This window comes from Schistocerca nitens, chromosome 5 (assembly GCF_023898315.1).
Source record: "Schistocerca nitens isolate TAMUIC-IGC-003100 chromosome 5, iqSchNite1.1, whole genome shotgun sequence".
NCBI lineage: Eukaryota > Metazoa > Arthropoda > Insecta > Orthoptera > Acrididae > Schistocerca > Schistocerca nitens.
The window spans coordinates 665,095,598-665,110,859 of NC_064618.1; the positions used below are offsets into that span (position 1 = coordinate 665,095,598).

Sequence of the window (15,262 nt, forward strand, 5' to 3'; positions counted from 1 at the left end):
AGTGATATTTTTTTCTCTTCTTGTCAGTAGTCTACACACATCTTTCCTATAGTCCGGTTGCTGGAAGTCACGTCCGAAATGTTGTCAGTTGCTGAACTGGCACAATAAATCGTCAGTTCACTTCCACTGTATGGCTAGTTTTGTGTATCAAACGTTATAATTTCATTACCATCCCCAACTTTTGGAAGGCGGCCCAGGTCCTGAAGTTCAGAAAGAAAGGGAAAGACCACTCCCTCTCACAAAACTGCCGACTCATCAGTCTGCTCTGCTCGCTCAACAAGACTGTTGAGAAGGTAATACTTAAACGCTTCACTAGGCACTGCATCGCCGACGACACCCTAATTCCAGAGCAATTGTGCTTTAGGAATCACCACTCAACAACACAACACCTTCTCCGTAGTTGAACATACAGCACACAGCTGCAACACGAACAATGCCACAGAGGCCGCGTTCTGTGGACATCACAAAAGCTTTCAACTGCCTCTGGCACAACGGCCTCATACGCAAACTAAGCTATGCTGGTTTCCCCGACGGGCTCGTGCGTCTCATACACTCATATCTCAGCAACAAATGTTTCGACACTGACGTGCAGAGCAAACAATCGACGACAGGGTAGTCAAGCTGGGGTATCCCAAGGAAACACACTAGCCAAAGCTCAACACGAAAAGTACACTAAAAAGGAGGGTATCGAGGTCCAAATACATGACACTAATCAGATCTCTGATTACGTACGCAGCTCCAGTCTGGGGATGCAGCTCCTACATACCTGCGCCGTCTGAAGGTAATTTAGTATCAAGTAACAAGTATCATTAACAACGTTCCGAACGATACTGGCACCGCGGATCTTGACAATGAATACAACCTTGAAATCCTCAATGAATTATACAACTCACCATGCGGCTACACAGTAACTCGATATATTCCAACGATCATCTTTACTCTGGGGAACTATGATCACAACCAAAGGTGGAAGCATAAGCGACCAGAGACACGGCTAGCTAGGGCATAACCACCTACGGCGAGCTAACACACACTCACAAGCGAGCCCCTGCACATCAGCAATACTGTGTGGACACGCCAGCTGCTGTCACACCCGAAAAACAACCAACATCAGGGAAGCCAATGAACTCCCACACTAACGCACAAATAAATCTCCTACACTACCCTACACTGTGCATCCGGTATATGACCTATCGGACACTAACCGATGATGAACTCAACTGTTAAAGATATGCTGATGCTGGCCGAGAAGACAACGCCGGTACCCAGATGTAGCTATCGAGTAACAACGCCTCACAACGTCAAAGGTATCGGCCAGCATGACACCCACTACTAGCTTACCTAACCCTTGCATGATCTGTCGCAGATAGCAAGCAGTCCGCTGGTGCTCTTACTATCCGACACGACCATCGCAGAGGCTTTATTTTCCCTTGGCTCTTGCCGTGGCACCTTTTCCTCCTCTACCCTTCAAACCGTTACCCTCGTTAAATTTTTGACCCTATGTACCTCCAGAAGAGCGCGCATTAACGGTTAATCATAACCAGATGTACATAAATATCACAGTACCCTCATTCTGCGATGACCCCATTTAGCGAACACTAACCCCTACGCAGAGATGGCAGTAGATCTTTTGTGTTGGCGTGGAGGCGTAGAGAGGCTGTGTTTTTTTCGCAAACACCTGCGGCTCTAATGTTTTTTTTTTTCTTCTTTTATTTCTCTCGTAGGCCGTAACGAGCAGCCGAGATAACTTCGACACTTAAAGCAGACTTACAAGGGCCATGTTGCAGTTTATAACTAGGAACACAAAAGAATGGACAGCGCTATATGCATAGCCAGTGTAGATTAATAAAGGCAGCATGTAATCCACGACACGCAATTCTGCTCATGCAATGTTAGCGGACAGGCTATTAGAGCATGCTAATGGATGTATGTTCTCCTGGCAGCATGCTAATGAATGTTTACTTCGAATATCATTACACATAATTAGCAACATTACACGGCTACGTTAATTAATCAGTCATATTAGCAGGCCTGAGCTCTTTCCAGATATGAGCGCGCAAATTACTGCTTCAGGTCGTTGTAGGAAAGAATTTTTTTTACACAAATACTGGGTGTATTGATGTAACCATTACACTTCCAAACATCACCGTTTCCCCGCAGAGGACGCGCACTCGCATTTCTCAACGACGTATTTGGCGCGGATCGCAACAGCGTTGAGCTGTTAGTTCTGCAGAACGCAGTCAGCAACACAAACTACGTCAGCTTGCCGCTAGGGATTTCCTTGTATGTCACGTATTAAACAAGAAAATATTATTGCAAAACGCTTTACTATAAAAACCTGACGAATCTTATGAAATTCCCTAGAAACTAAGGTTTGTTGTTTTCATAGTTCTCTTGTGTTTACAACAATAGCGGCAACATAGGTTTACTGAACAGCAATTTCAAACCAAGAAAAGACTTTTCGTTAAAATCAAGCGCATTGTAAAACTCCGTTAGTTACTTTGCGAATTATTTATCTGTATCAAACAGATGATCGTCGATCATGTCTTCAGTTATCCAGGTCAGTTCTAAAGAAAAAACTATCAGTTGTGATAGGAATACCCCTGACCACATGTTGCGAAAAGCAGTCCATTAATAAGAGACATACACTTTTATCACTTACATAGTAAGCTTGTTTTGTGGAAGAAACAGAGCAGCAACTAAAAATCAGAACATTTTGTTTTTCACATAGCCGTTTCATATAATACGCAGGAAACAACATGCTCAGAGAGTCTAACATGCCATTCTTTTCCTTTTTTATCACTAAATGAAATGTCGCAGTTGAAACATGTTTATGATGTGTGTCAGATGAAGATTCCCACCTTTAATGCCTTTTAAAAATGTGGCGACGTTTCAGGTATAGGCCCTTAAAACGAATAATAATTTTACAATAAATAATTGTTAAAAGTGGCAGGTTGCTGTATTTTCCTCCATAAATCATATGGCTGTTTTAAATATTGCAGTATGAGGATTCGATCAAGGAAATAATCATTTATTGACTTGGTTACGTGGGGTGTCTGGTACAACAAAATGTCTCGAAAACCACGCATCGTAAGAAAAATATATTCCAAATGCAAAGTTAATATTTTAGAAGTGGACGTTTGTCTGAGCTAACCCCCTTTTTTTTACTTTTCAACCGTGAACCCCACGAATTCTTCGACAAAAAATATCTAGGGTTTATGTGGAACAGTTTTTTTTTTTCTTTTTCCTTTTCGAATTAGATGATGCCGTAATGTAATCAGAGCGGGAGTTACTGCGGTTGAACGGAAGAACACACCGACATCAGTCAACCTGATGGTGAAATTCGGGGGGGGGGGGGGGGGGGATTCCCAAAAATCAGCCCCTAAGGGAATAGAAAACTAAATTACATTGACGTAGCTTACTTGCTACTTTACTATACAATCAAATCTGCAAAATAAATTCAAATTGTTACAATAATATCAACTGTGTAGAACATAAAGGTTTACAATTTTATCAAAAATTTAAAATCGAACCAAATGAGTCGGTTCTTAATTACAAAACCCGGCAAAAAAATTAATTTTGTCGATTACAGCGATATTTTTCGGCGTTGACACTGAATCTGCAATAAAAATGGGGAGTGATAGCGTTACGGAGATGTTTAATAAAGTCAAGTGGCAGACTCTGCAAGAGAGGCGCTCTGCATCGCGGTGTAGATTGCTCGCCAGGTTTCGAGAGGGTGCGTTTCTGGATGAGGTATCGAGTATATTGCTTCCCCCTACTTATACCTCCCGAGGAGATCACGAATGTAAAATTAGAGAGATTAGAGCGCGCACGGAGGCTTTCAGACAGTCGTTCTTCCCGCGAACCATACGCGACTGGAACAGGAAAGGGAGGTAATGACAGTGGCACGTAAAGTGCCCTCCGCCACACACCGTTGGGTGGCTTGCGGAGTATGAATGTAGATGTAGATGTAGATGTAGTTCCCATTTGAAAATAAAAAGCTGGCGCCCATGGTGGTTGGGTGGGTTAGGGGGTGGCCACTTCTAGGACAGACAGGAGTTCTCCTTGGAAATAGTAGTAAGTTTTCATTTTTTCGTGCAAACAGCAGTTTTCTAAATATTTAGTTGCTCCAAGTTAAAGAAATACCGTCTACACAGATGCATTTCATACTTGTAAAATGACAATGAGAAAAAACATTAAAGACCCGTTCTGTGAAGCATAATATAAATAAAAAACAACATCTGAAAATTGGAAACAAAATACGCTACATAGTTCTTTCTATTTACAAAGGGCGTTCAAAAACTTTTGCACAGTCATCTATACTTTTTGTACTTTTTGTATTTTTTGGTGGAGGAGAATGAAATTTTTTGTGAACGTACTTGGAATATTTAGCTATACACTGAGCCTACTCAATGTAGCCTCCAGCAGCTGTGACGCATCTGGCACAACGTTATTTCCAAGATGTAAATGCACTTTGGTAAAATTCTGGGGATTGACTTGTACACCATCGCTTGACACAGGAAATAAGGTCTCTCTCACTATCAAATGTTTTAGCGCGCAGGTGGGCCTTCAGACGACCAAAGAGTTAAAAATCAGACGGAGGAAAAGCCGGACTGTAGGGAGGACGAGAAACAATTTTCCAACCCATTTTTCTGATTTCCTCCTGCGTCGTAAGTGCTGTATGGGGTTTGGCTTTGTCACGGTGTAGTCTGACGAGCTGTCCCTGAAGCTGTGGTCTGTGGGTCTTGATGGCACGTCGCAGCTTGTCCAATGACAAACACTAACGGTCCCGGTTAATTTTGGAGCCAGGTTCCAAAAAGTTAATAAAAACGACACCAAACTGATCCCAGAAGAAGGATGCCATCATCTTTCGGCCCGCTGTTCGTGAAAGTCTTGGTTTCTTCTTCCGAGGGAAATCCGGATGACGCCAGTCCACGGATTGTGTTTAGCTCTCAGCTTCGGACAAAAACAAACATGTTTCATCCTGTGAAATGATGTCGTCAAAACACGGTTTCCACTCTTCAGTAAAGGTCTTCATAAGACCCTCGCACACATTCTTTTCATTTCTCTCCTCAATAACCTAGGCACCCAATGTGAACAGATTTTTCTGTTCCATAGTGACTGTACCAGTGATACGACACTACCCAATGACAAACGAGTCATTTCAGCAAGCTGACGTGTCGTCAAACATCTGTCATTTTGGATGATTTGATCAATGGTCTCGTTATGCACATCACTCACTGCCGTCGATGGTCTACCGCATCGTGGATTGTCCAGTAGAGAGAAATCATCTTCTTTAAACCTCTGCAACCACCGCTGGATACTACTGCGATGCACTGTGTCCTCCCCGTAAATAGGGAGCAACTTCCTGTGAATCAATGTGGCAGAGTCATCATCGACCGTAGTCACAACCTGACATCTACTTCACGGTACATTATGGCTCAGCTATAAATAAAGAAAATACTTTTATATACCAACTTATAGCTAAATGTTCCAAGTATGTTCACAAAAAATTTCATTCTCCTCCTGCAAAAAATAAAAAACTTAGAGACGACTTTGCAAAACTTTTTGAACGCCCTTTGAACATGTGGACAATGAATCCTCACTATCTAGAACGGATGTGACTCGAGGAATATGGAAGTCCACCATTCTCCATAGTAGCCGGCAGGAGTGGCCGTGCGGTTCTGGGCGCTACAGTCTGGATCCGGGCGACTGCTACGGTCGCAGGTTCGAATCCTGCCTCGGGCATGGATGTGTGTGATGTCCTTAGGTTAGTTAGGTTTAATTAGTTCTAAGTTCTAGGCGACTGATGACCTCAGAAGTTAAGTCGCATAGTGCTCAGAGCCATTTGAACCATTCTCCATAGTACAACAGTCCGCTAAGTCTTCGGGGGATCGAGGAGAGCCGGCCGAAGTGGCCGTGCGGTTAAAGGCGCTGCAGTCTGGAACCGCAAGACCGCTACGGTCGCAGGTTCGAATCCTGCCTCGGGCATGGATGTTTGTGATGTCCTTAGGTTAGTTAGGTTTAACTAGTTCTAAGTTCTAGGGGACTAATGACCTCAGCAGTTGAGTCCCATAGTGCTCAGAGCCATTTTTTTTGATCGAGGAGACGAGGGAGCTAAAAGAACAATGTCGCCCAGTGCTCTTCCACACGTCAAAAATTTGATTCCCGAGAGAGTCTTGAGAGTACATTCCTCATGCCGTATCTCAGCCTCTATCAGTGCCCAAACATGTTTGGTTAGATTTAATTTTGAAAACTTTCTGGGCCATTCCAACGCCGACATTTGCGAGGGTCTATTCACCAACTTTTTTAACTTCATATTTTTAATTTTTTGATTTTCTGTGTTTGTGCTGGTATTTGTTACCGAGGACGATAAAGCATCTGTTCTGACAGATAAAGAGATGGAACATTCTTCCAAAACGTTAGTGTACTCCTGTAAGTCTATCTTCGATTAAACTCCAATCAGTTCCTTGACTGCAGCATTAGTAATATAATCTCCAACGATTGAACTTATCTTTACGCTCTGTGCGGCCGCAACAATGTGACTTGGTCAGTACTAAAACAGGATCCCCATAAAGACAGTCTGCCATTCTCATCCGAACAAAAAGTTTGTTTCGTCTGACCAGACCAGAAAATTTTTTGTCAGCTGAGAGTTAACAGGAGGCATAATACTATACGCGCTTCTCGATGACGAGTCGGTAATGGAAAGCCACACCATGAAGTCGACGCGGGATAGCGACTGAAATCATTGGCAAATCGATGTTTCTGCACACTTCTACAGCTCACGTGAACGGATTCTCGACGACCGTAACCAAAATGCCTGAATACTAGGCCCTAGTAGCTGCTTTAAAACTTCCCGTTTCTGGGGAGTTTGAGCATTCTAGTTACCCTCATACTGATGTCCTCTCACCCAAAGTAGTGACCAGTCAGCTGAGGGGCATCAGTGCAGTACTGTGTGAACAAGAATATTTTCATATCTCATTCACAGAGCAATTTAATTTCTGTTTTTAAAATTGTTTTTGCATCACTATGGTCGACAGGTGAACGAATTAGGTTCAGCCTCACAGATATGAGAAGAGGTTGTACAACTATGTACATTTTGCAATACCAGCAGAGAGTGTCGTACACGGTGTCTAGTTGTCTCGCTATACGAGAAATCGAATTTGGATGCGTAATACAAGCAATAAATTGTTTGACATCTACAACTCGGCTAATGTGGTGATTCTCGCAAACAATAAACGGATACATTGTGGCTGTTTCAAGTAATATCGAAAGTTAAAAATGGATTCAAACTACTGTCTGTTCCAACTAGTGTCGTGTGATCTAAACACCCAGGTCTCACACAAGGCAGCTCCTCAGCAATTCTTGCGTAAATCAGTGATTCAGGTATTTGTGTGCACAAACACAAGAGGTGCCCCTGCCTATGTAAAAAGAGATGGGAAGTAGTTGTCAATACAGAAGCGGTAACTGAGCCGTGCTGCGGCTCGCATTGGTGATGTTTGTAGGTATCCGCCCTATGCTGCAGCCAGACTGTATCCTTTTGTTGGCATGGTCGCAGTTGTTTGTCTTCTTCTCGTCTTGACTGGCGCCACTCGTTTCCCAAGCGTTGCCTGTCCGCTAGTGGCAGCAGCGGTGGTTATCGATATATAGTAACTGTTGTCCTATCTTTGGGTCGAAGTCGTTGTTCTTCCGTGTCGTGTGAGTGTGGCAGTTCGGTTGGGGACTCAGGAGGAGCCAGGTCCGCGAAGTGCGAGAACACCTCAGGAACGCTGGCGGCGCGCATGGACTACCGGATGGAAGGGCTGTGGTCACGAGGGTGCACGACCTCGTCTTATACTCGATCCATCAAGCTTTAAGATGAGTGCGTTTCAATCCAAGTAGAGCGGACTAAGTCACCTGTGTGGGCCCGGTAGTAAGTACGTGATGTTGTCATGTGCAATTTGGTGGATATGCGTACAGCGTAGTACTTGAAGACCCTACTGTGTTAAAAACACTTGGCTCCGTGATTAGATGGTGTGGTTACTCAACTGTGAATTATTAAAGCAGTGAAGAGATTTGTTTCATTCTGCCAACCATCGTCAGAGTTGCCACAGTGAGTTCAGTGTGCGTTTGTGTGCCTAATGAATTTGATGTCACTCATTTGGTACTTGGTTTTGGCTCCCTTTCCGATTGTTTCCGCAATGACGTGTGGTTGCTGATTCTGGCTGGTTACATTTCGGTTTTGCCTCGCATGCAAATCGAGTGGAGTTTTATTTAGTGTTAGTTTGTCTGGTGTTGTGTACTCTGACTTGTTTGTTCAGATTTTCGGGTTTGTGGAATCGGACGGAAATCTCGTAGTGGTTCCTTTCTCGTTATGGGCGCTCTAAACACAGTATTCTATGGACGTAGCGCAGACCGCTGGTTCCGGCTTTGGCGTATTGTTCCATCGTTGCATTTGGTTTATCGGACGTCAGGTAGCTTCAGCAAGATTATCATTAGTCATTCATTAGACTGCCACTAGTCTGAGCCACCATGTTGTGCAGGCAATGCAACTCTTTGCTGTCTATCTCATCGCTCGCGACGGTGTTTGTTGCCGGACCTTCTCAGAGGTCGATTCCTGGAGCACCGTCTATGACTGGCCCTTGTGTTTTTTTTAATTGTGTTATTTATTACCATACCTAGTATGGTCGCCTTCTGGAATAAATCTAGCAGTATAACGCTGTGTTACAAGGTAACCATCATCTTACTTCACCCGTTTGGTGGTCTGTTGCTTGTTTCTTTTAATTCACCTTTGCTTGTATTTGCTGTTTTACAACAGGTTTCTAAATTTTTTTATGTAATAGCCGTTCCTAACGTGTAAGGCTTTCAGCCGTGATTGTGGTCATTTGCTTTAAAAAAATAATTCAATTTTTTTTTATCAGTGAGCTTAAAACCTTATTTACTGCCATTCTTGATGTCTGATACCTTCTGTTGTGTTTGTGGCCACTTACTTCTTATTATTTCAATACCTGTAAGTTGTAATTGCAGCGAGTTCTTAAACATTCTTAATTTATTGCCATTCTTGGCGTGTAAGGCCTTCAGCCGTGATCGCAGTGGCTTATTTTTTCTTAAACATCATCTATATCTGTATTTTATGGTGATTTGCTAAATTGTAATGCACTGAAAACACTATTATTTACACAGTTGTTTATTCCTTCATTAATAACGTGGGTATTTTTTAAAATTATTGTTGAGTCTGGAATTACCGTTTTAAAAATAAATGTGTGTAACTGTAAAAGGCAAGCAATAATAACTGATTTCGGCCCCGTCCACAATCGTAACTGAATCCTGCCTTCCCTTTACTATAAGGTTTCAGTAACTACACAGAACGGGTCAGTCAGCAGAGCTAAAGTGCGCGTCATTTATGTTGGCGACCGAGTTTAGGTTAGTTCTGCGCATCTGACGTCACAAAACACAGTCAGCCAATGAACAGAGAACGACGTTGCCAGATCTCGACTGCAGTGCAGAGCATGGACGAGTGTCTTCAGTTTTAGAAACGTTCAGTCATAAATAAAGTAATAGAACAAAAGCAATGTCTTGATAGCACACTTTTTTTATAGAAAGTTTGGAAAAAGCATTCTTTATACCAATTGCTTCATATTCTATTAATTAATTAAACCAAACAAGCAATAAGACTCCTAATTCAGGCGATAGCAAGGAGAGGTGTTTGTATCAATCTCAGGAACCGCTTTTTCGCATTAAAGAACAGCGGTAATTGTTTATTTCCTATTGTACTTCGACGAAGCGTGAGTAATTCATAGTCATACCAACAGTGTTTGTCAGTATTTTGCGTGACGTGTTAGAGGCCTCATGGCATACTGTAATCGGACGAGTTGCGATAATGTAACGGTTAAGGTGTTGGGCTACTACGCGAAAGGTTATGAGTTCAAACCTTGTGCGGTGCTTAATATTTTCATTATTTAAAAACAATATCCAAGTGCCTTTCTTCATGAATTATATTCGTTCGAATGCAATTTTTTGAAATTTCTAGTGCTTTGTCTCTTCATTAACCCTTTCGCTTCTGCAAACACGTGCTCTCCGCATTCCGCGCTGTGCGCGATTTTGTCATCACTGCACTGCTCGCCTGTGCAGACACTTATTCGATTTCACAAAAACTATTTGGCCCAAAAATTTGATTTTCACACGTCTTCTTGACTGATACCTTCCCCCCATAAACGACTTATGCAGCATTAAATGTAGTAAACCATTGCACGAAATTTGGAAGAGTTTCCAGGGGTATAAGTCCATAGCGTATACTTTCCGTATGGTCGATTTTAGTTGCCACAATGTTGAGAATGAAATGTGGACAAGATACCTAAATTTCATATAAAATTTACTGTATAACAATATCTCATTTAATTTAAGTACCACATAGGTGTCGTATGTAATATTGAGAAATATTCCGTCTTTCGCGACTGTAATAAAAGTTTTATTTACACCGGATGCGTTTGGCTTTATTTTAAAGCACTTCAATCAATGAAAGGTATGGCACATACACAATGGTACTTATGTTCTCTTTCTTGTTTTTGTTCCACAGTCGTAGTTTTACCAATGGCACTGAAATATATTCCTCTTCTGCAACTGTAATAAGCGACTTATTTATTCCAGACGCGTTTCTCTCTTTTGAAGCATCTTCAGTGGACAGTATTTTGTCTCCTCCATTGCCAAGTCACCTTTCGTAGTTTTGTGCTGCGGTAACACAATATTCAACGTTTGTGTTGGCTGATCAGCGTTTTAGCAAATAAATGATGTTTGCGTGTGCCACACACAAAAATTATATTTGACATAGCTCAGAGCACTTCACTGATAGACGGGATATTCAAGTCCTAATGTTTTTGTAAGTCCACAGTTTTGTTTAATGTATTTTGTCTACTTCCTTTTGATTGATTGAAGTGCTTTAAAGTAAAGCCAAACGTGCTCAGTGTAAATAAAACTTTTGTTACAGTCGCGAAAGACGGAATATTTCTCAATATTACATACGACACCTATGTGGTACTTAAATGAGCTATTGTTATACAGTAAATTTTATATGAAATTTAGGTATCTTGTCCACATTTCATTCTCAACATTGTGGCAACTAAAATCGACCATACGGAAAGTATACTCTAAGGACTTTTACCTCTGCAAACTCTTCAAAATTTCGTGCAATGGTTTACTATAATTAATGCTGCATAATAACTGCGTTCAACATCGAAACAAAATTAAGTCATTTATGGGGGGAAGGTATCAGTCAAGAAGATGTGTAAAAATCTAATTTTTGGGCCAAATAGTTTTTGTGGAATCGAATGATAAGAGTGTCAAAGCAGTCGGAACACGATGTGTCTGCACAGGCAAGCAGTGCAGTGACAAAATCGCGCACAGCGCGGAATGCAGGGAGCACGTCTTTGTAGCAGCGAAAGGGTTAATGCGGCCGTGGTGGCTTTACTTTATGAACTGCGCGCTCCCCCCTAAACGTAAGCTTGCGAATTATGCTATACTATGGCGCTGCTTCTATTGGCGCGTGCGTCGTGTGCGACTGGCAACGCAGCAATCTCTCGCGTCTGGGCGGGCATGCGCGAGCCGCCAAGATAAAAGAATTGAACTATAGTGAGTTCGAACGTACACTAGTCACTGGATGTCAAATGAGTGACAAATCCATTAAGCACGTTTCAACACTTCTAAAGCTCCCCCATTCAACTATTCGTTACGTGACTGTGAGGTGGAAACGCGAAGGAATAACCACAGCTAAACCGAGGCCCCACACAGTCCTCACATAGTGACGGACGTGGTCCGTCGAGCATTTGTTGCAAAAAACAAACGAAATCAGCGAAAAGAAACACTTGTGAATTCCAGTGTGATACCAGCAGCCCAGCTAGCACAGGAAATTAATGGCTGAGCAACTGAACGACAGATTTCTGTAGTCAGTATAAAGTGATGCTTGAGGTGGTGTGAAGAGAGACGGTAATGGACAGCGGACGACTGGAAATGAGTGACTTAGTGTGATGAATCACGCTATATCTTTTGGCAGTCCGATGGAAGAGTTTGTTTCTGGCGAACATGTAGAGAAAGTTACCTGCCATTACGTATAGTGCAAAAATTGAAGTGTAGAGGAGGCGGCGTTACAGTAGGGTGGTTAGGGAGCGGTCCCCTAATTCCGCTTAAGAAAACGCTAAGTGCGGACGGGTACAAAGAAATTTTACAGCACTGTGTACTGCCTACAGTAGAGTAAAGTTCGAAGACGATGTTCGTTTGCATCAGCATGACAATGCACGCTATCATGAAGTGGCATCAGTGTGGAAACGGTTTGCGGACAGTAACATTCCTGAAATGGATTGGCATACCCTGTGTCCCGATCTGAACACGATCTAACACCTCTGAGAGTAGTCAGAGTGTCGCCTTCGCTCCAGACCGCAGTGTCCAGCGTCATTACCCTCCCTGGTTTCGGCTCTTGAGGAAGAATGGGCTGCCACTCTTCGACCTCAAACCGTCACGGGAAAGTGTACACACCATATATTGAAGTTCACTATTAGGTTTCCGGATACTTTTGATCAGATAGTGTATTTCTTGTTATTGGTGGAAGTTCGTCTTAGGTTACAAGTGTTAGCCCCCATTAGGAGCAGATATTGGACTAACAGTAGAAAGCGAAACGGTTTATACGAGGTGCGGCTAGAAAAAAACCGGACTGATGCTGGAAAAAACATTTATTTACAATTATTTACAATTTCATGTTATCTCCTTCAATGTACTCTTCTCCTCGGTCTCTACACCGCTCCATACGAATTTTCCACTGTTCATAGCAATGCTGCAGATCATTTTCGGTAAGTCCATACATTATTTCCGTCGCTTTTTCTTTTACTGCTTCAACAGTCTCAAATCTAGTTCCTTTCAAAGTTGACTTGACTTTAGGGAAAAGAAAAAAGTCACAGGGGGCCAAATCAGGTGAGTACGGTGGATGATCTAAGATGGGAATGTTGTGTTTTGCCAAAAACGTCTTCACTGACAACGCACTGTGAGCTGGGGCATTGTCTTGGTGAAGGATCCATGACTTTTTTCTCCACAAATCGTTCCGTTTTCTCCGTACTCGCTCACGTAGGGTAGCCAGGACGCTAATGTAGTAATGCTGATTCACTGTTTGTCCCTCTGGTACCCAATCAATGTGCACAATCCCTTTGATGTCAAAAGAAACAATCATCATTGCCTTGAATTTCGATTTTGACATTCGTGCTTTTTTTTGTCGTGGAGAACCAGGAGTTTTCCAATGCATCGATTGGCGTTTAGTTTCGGGATCGTAAGTAAAAAACCACGATTCATCGCAAGTAATAACATTTTGTAAGAAGGTGGGATCACTTTCAATGTTTTCCAGGATGTCAGAACAAATCATTCTTCGGCGTTCCTTCTGTTCAATTGTGAGACACTTTGGAACCATTTTCTGAACACACTTTGTTCATGTTGAAACTTTCATGAAGAATCTGCCTAACACTTTCCTTGTCAACTCCTGTTAACTCAGACACTGCTCTGATTGTTAAACGGCGATCTTGTCGAACAAGTTTACCGATTTTTTCAATGTTTGCATCAGTTTTTGCTGACAATGGTCTGCCAGTGCGAGTGTCATCACTGGTGTCTTCGCGGCCATCTTTAAATCGTTTAAACCACTCAAACACTTGTGTTCGCGATAAACAATCATCGCCGTACACTTGTTGTAACATTACAAACGTTTCACTTGCAGATTTTCCTAGTTTGAAACAAAATTTGATGTTAACACGCTGTTCTTTCTGTACACTCAACATTTTACGACGCACAGACAAAACGTCAACTACTTAAAACAGACGCCACGGGCAGACTGAGTGCAAGAGGCAGATGAAACTCGAGGAGTAGGCGGAGCGAGAGTCACGTGACAGGCCACGAGACTTTCAGCCTTATTGCATTCGTTTTATTGTTTCACCAGTACTAGTCCGGTTTTTTTCTAGCCACACCTCGTAAACTACACAAAGGCCAAATAAGGCTTATAGCGTGGTGTAGCTAAGTCAGTCGACCCGAAATTCATCAACAACGGGTGAATATATTGAGTTACTTTATTTTAATGATGCTGTATACCGTGAATCCGCAGATTGTATTCCAGTGACGAGCCTCGCGTATCTCGCCTTGCGGGGCAGGTCAGGTTGGCAGCAGATTCCAGTCTCGCCTGCATATGTTCCGTGGACCTGCAGTGATATGGTAAGGGCAGTATCGTTGCAGCTGTTATTTGTATTATTATCTAGTAGTTGTGTAGCTGAGAGTAGTGATAATGCTTACTATTGCACAGACCGTTTTTAGTGGAACAGGTTTTCCGGACAGGAGGAAATTTTACGGAGCATCTAATGCGGCAGTTTAGATTGCGTTTTCCTGCGTAGAGGCGTCCACATCGTGACACTGTACGTGATTTAATTCGCATATTCCAGACAACAGGTTCAGCTCATGAAGCACCACGAAATGGTAGGCCCACAGTTTCAACAGAACGGCAACGGAGTCAAGCACGTAAGCCCGTAACCAAAGAACTGGCGATGTAGTCATATAGAATTACTGCTGTGAAACAATTATATTGTATGGATCATGCGAACGAATAGTGTATCGCGCATGGTGAGAGCGATTTGTTAACAGACATGAAGTTTGTATTTTAGATCGAACCTTTTTCAGTGATGGTACTTGTTTCTACCCATCTGGCTACATAAATTCACAAAATCCACAAACTTGAGATCCATATGCCTTAAGAGAAACGTCATTGCATGTAGAGAAAATCGGAATGTGGGTTGCCATAAGGCGAACGCCAATTACAGGGCCGATCTGTTTCGATACTACGGTCCCAAGATAATTTACTCATTTATTGCCCCGCTGAACGAAAATGATATCATTCATTTTTCCAACAAGACAGAGCAATTACGAAACGTCTCTAGCCCCTGTCTCCGCCCTACTATTTCCTGAGGGGTGCGGCTAAGACATTGGTAAACTGAAGGGGTCACTGTCCTCTGCCGAAGCGGGACATTACGCGGTATCAGCAGCGTCGACCGCAAATGTGTACCGGACAGTTTAGGACATGTCCGCAAGAACAGACACCACGCACTAACATAATTGATAAACCTAGATGGGCAACGATTCACATGGTTAAATACGGCCGACCTCCAGTGGGAATCTCGGAGTAGCGAACGGGAGTATAATGGACAGAGACTGCGGATAGATGGTGCTCGGTGGAAATATAGATCGGCTCTGAGGCGTGCCGAGATATTCCCCA

General features: G+C 42.7%; 1 protein-coding gene across 1 annotated transcript in view; it reads right to left on the minus strand.

Moving 5' to 3' along the window:
- LOC126260648 (hexosaminidase D-like) overlaps nucleotides 1–15,262 on the minus strand; it is a 381,617-nt gene that overhangs the window by 23,728 nt on the left and 342,627 nt on the right. The window lies entirely within an intron of this gene.